The sequence below is a fragment of the Pollicipes pollicipes genome, unplaced genomic scaffold, assembly GCF_011947565.3.
Source record: "Pollicipes pollicipes isolate AB1234 unplaced genomic scaffold, Ppol_2.1 Scaffold_4295;HRSCAF=5057_pilon_pilon_pilon, whole genome shotgun sequence".
Lineage (NCBI taxonomy): Eukaryota > Metazoa > Arthropoda > Thecostraca > Pollicipedomorpha > Pollicipedidae > Pollicipes > Pollicipes pollicipes.
Genome location: NW_023596461.1, coordinates 6,747,815 through 6,751,710, shown reverse-complemented (window position 1 = coordinate 6,751,710; position 3,896 = coordinate 6,747,815).

Sequence of the window (3,896 nt, the reverse complement as noted above, 5' to 3'; positions counted from 1 at the left end):
GCGCCCGGGCGCCGCTCGCTCCGACCACGACGTCGCCTTTGTTGTGCTGCCTTTGTTGCAGGGGGTCAGGCGGCGGGCGCTTTTCTCTTCGGTGACACGCATTGTGGCGGGAAGCGGGTCGACCCAGGCGCGACGCTCAATGGCGCCGTGAAAAAGGGGCGGGCCGGGCGCTGGCGAAGCCCGACTGGCGACAGACGGAGCATGACAATGCACAAGCCATGAACGATCGCGTTATCTCGCTTGCCTGGGATGATTTACAACGACCGTCGAGGTGTCCTTGCTACCCACTGCATGGGTGCCCTTACAAGCATTGTCCAACGATTGTCTGACGGTGTACGGGCAAAATGGACTGGGTTGGTTTGTGCGAGCCACTCGGAAACTTTCGGGCATGGTTCTCAGCTCGCTCCTGGAAGTCGCCTGGTGTTTATGCCGCCATAGCATTTGAGGGGTGGCCTTATTCAGCACAGTAACAAAGCATGTCCTCTGGGGGCGGCGACCAAAAACTTTGTTAAAGGGCAATGCCACCTCTGCCGGCTGTTAGCTGCCGACGGAAAGGAACGACGAATCGAGCGCATGAATTCTTCTATATAACACGTTTTGTCGGAGCAGAGCCAGATGTGTTTGAACAGTTTGTCGGAATAGTCTTACATTTTCTGTAGGATAGCACCGCATAAGACTGTTGACGTTGACAGCCTTCGTGCAATTCGAAACGCATTTAGCGGGCTTGCAATCATCTTACTGGGAATCTTTTTTTAACTCTGCTTTTCAGCACAACCATTCATGATGTGGATGCCGTCACGCAATGCCATACAGCAACGTGTAAATGCTGAGGCTTAGAAACATTTTAGATATGAGATGCAAGCCGGTGCAAACTTGCACTGGCTGCTAGTGAACCACTGCAGAGCAGTGTGACTTACGCGTGTTCAGAGCCGCGCACTGATGCACGCCTCTTTCTCCGGGAGGCACGGGCCTCCTCGCGTTGGCACCTGGGCACAGGGTATCTCGGCTCCACCTAGTCGGGCATCGCACGCGGTGGCATTTTGTGCGATGTTGATAGCAGACCAGATGTGTCGCGTTGGACAAATGGAGCTACGTTTAGAATGTCTTACGCGATGTATATATACATATATATATATATATATATATATATATATATATATATATATATATATATATATATATATATATATATATGAAGAGATGGATACATAGATAGATAGATAGATATGTACACGTCGAAATGCACACAGTCACGTTTAAATTATTAGTTTCAGCTGGCCTGATGGTGAACGGATGGTTTGTGACCAGCTGAGCAAAACAGAACGCATGTGAGGAACTGTGCTCTTGAATGGCCTTCCTAAAAAGTAGCCCTAGCTTTGAGATTGATACGTGATAACTGGACTTCTCCCACTGTGTGTTCTGTAACTCGACCAATGCAGCGACTCTTGAGGGTTTGAAATCCATGCCAAGCGTCAGGCGCGTGTCAGGGCTTCACTGAGCTTCGATTTCTTCGTCCATTTTCGTCTCTCTCTCAAAAGCCGCAGGTCGTAGTCACTGGCTGGTGACAGCCTCCTCATCATATGCAGTGTTGTCCCATTAGGCAGATGCAGTTTGCAGCGCTGACTTCTGTCTGGGGTACGACAGGACCACGGGCTGTTTGGTCTGAGGGGCATCGTGTTTTCATTTAACAATACGGGTTGAATAAACATTTTCCAAGAGGTGAGAACGTATCATATGTGCGTTACCGTCGCATGCTGTCCGTCTGTCCACAACAAAATTATACGCTTTAAAACCTGGACAGTAAAACGCATTGATTCTTGCACCCAGTGACACACAACTCCGCTACAGGGCCTCCCTCTCCCATCGTCCTCTTTGCGCCAACCCGCGGCGGCTCTGTCAAAGTACCTGAGGAGAACACACCACAAACCCACGATCCACCGATTTAGACCACGGAGCTTTCCACGGTTCTCTTGGAACCAGAGCCCCACTTTGCGTGCAATGTTCATTGCCTGTATGTATTCCCTGCGCTTGCTCCAAAATGGGTGGGGGGGGTGGGGAAGGAGAGGCGCATGAATGTAACCACGCATGGAATGTTACTGGGGTTTACTTTTGTTCTGGGTACTGTTTCACATGGTCAAAACGTAACAAAATATAATCTGCCTGGATGTTTCTGGGTCTGTTCCCTACGGACCCAGCAGCGGTTACGCCCATGGGGCGATACCAGGTCTTTCTTCCTGGTACTTGCACACCGCCACGCTGCATATGGAACGCCAGTTGTGCAGGTAGGTTTCCGAACTGTGCAGACATCCGCAAGCGGCGGCTGGACGGGCATCCACAGCAACGAGCCACTGTCAGCGGCAAGCCGTGGACAGCGACGAGCTATCGACGACGACGAGCTGTCAACGGCGACGAGCTATGAACGGTGACGAGTTATCAACGGCGACGAGCTACGAACGGCGACGAGCTATCGACGACGACGAGCTATCAACGACAACGAGCTATCAACGACAACGAGCTATCGATGGCGATGAACTATCAATGACAACGAGCTATCAACGACGACAAGCTATCAACGGCGACGAGCTATCAACGGTGACGAGCTATCAACGGCGACGGGCTATCGACGGCGACGAGCTACTGACGACGACGAGCTATCAACGACAACGAGCTATCAACGACAACGAGCTATCAACGACAACGAGCTATCGACGGCGATGAGCTATCAACGACAATGAGCTATCAACGACGACAAGCTATCAACGGCGACGAGCTATCAACGACGACGAGCTATCGACGGCGACGAGCTATCGACGACGACGAGCTATCAATGACGACGAGCATCAGCGACGGCGAACCGTCGGCAGCAGCGGGCCATCGGCGGCGAGGGGCCATCGGCAGCGACGAACCACCTGCAGCGGAGTGCGTCGCCCGGCAGTGACGGGTGACAGCGGCAGTGGGCGCGGTTTCTCGCGCCTCGTGCGGGGTGGCCGGCCAGGGAGGCGGGCCCGGCCCTTGCCGCCGCACCGCCTGGGAACGCGCGCATTGTTCCGCCGACAATTCCAACGACTATCCATCAAAAGCGACCGATTCTCTAATTGCTTTTAATTACAGGCTGTAAGGCTTAACACATGCATATCATTCGGCCAAAAGCATGCAAAAGGCGCATAAAAAGCGGCGCCGGCCGGCCGGGCAGTCGCCCGCTGCTGCGCCGGGCGCCGCTCACGCCACTCACGCCGCGTGAGGGCGCGCCGGACAGCATGGCGTGAGCGCTCACAGTGTGAGTGGCAGCGTGAGGGGGTGGCTTGTCAGCAGGGCCGTTCCATTTTGACTCTGCAAACACAGGAAATAGGATTTTATCAGGGCCGGCGATGGGCGCTCCCCTCAACATTTTTTTTGTACCACTCGCGATGACTTCGCATGAGGGGTGGCTGTTGTTTAGGGGGAGGGGGTTCAGCTTGGAGGGTGGCGAAAACATGGACGCGTGGTTGTGTGTGGTTGTCGGTCAACTGATGCTCTGTTTGCGTTAGTTCATGCTAGCATGCCACTTCGATTGGCACTAAAGGCTGAAGGGGCGCCTCAGAAAGCTTCATGTAATTGGTCATGATTAGCTAAAGCCCCAGGACAATGACATGTTCCAACTTTATGATGTAGTTGTGCCTGAGTAGCGTGGGTTTCATTGCAGTTGTGTTCCCTTAAATTTCCATGGCATTTGCTATGATTTGCTTTTCAGAAATGCTGGCATTCAATGCCATGAGTGTAACGACCACAGAAAGGTGCAACAAGCGCGTGCTGATAGCAATGATAATTGCGGAAGTACGAGTCGAGATTGCTGTAAATTGATTTGCTCCTGTGTCAGTGGTGCACCTTCTGTGTATTCGTGACTTGGTATACCATGC